Genomic DNA, 396 nt, shown 5'->3' with positions numbered 1-396 from the left:
CGCTGCCTGGTGTCTGTGAGCGATGGCCTCCACCTGTGGTCCCTCATCCCAGCAGAACAAAGACGTCAGAAAGCCACACTAACTGCCTGCTGGTCAGGTCAGGCCCGGAGACTCAGATCCTGAACCCCAAACCGGGTCTAGGTGGATGGTGAGAGCAGCAGAGTCAGACACAAGAGGCCTTCTCTGTCCACCCTTCAGCAGCTCCTGTGGCCCTAATGGGACTACCGGGGGGCAGGAGGTGCCAGTGCTTAGAGACACAGTACGGACCACGATCTGTCTGTCCACCGTGGATAGGAGTGGGGGTCCGGGCTTGCTTGGAAGAGGAGGGGGCAGAACTACCGGTAGGGAAATGGCAGCCGGCTTTAGGGAAGGTGCTGGGAGAGCTGCTGATAGAGC

The sequence above is a fragment of the Peromyscus leucopus genome, chromosome 1 (assembly GCF_004664715.2).
Source record: "Peromyscus leucopus breed LL Stock chromosome 1, UCI_PerLeu_2.1, whole genome shotgun sequence".
Classification (NCBI taxonomy): domain Eukaryota; kingdom Metazoa; phylum Chordata; class Mammalia; order Rodentia; family Cricetidae; genus Peromyscus; species Peromyscus leucopus.
The sequence above is the reverse complement of the archived record's forward strand: the minus strand, read 5'-3'. Positions refer to the sequence as shown.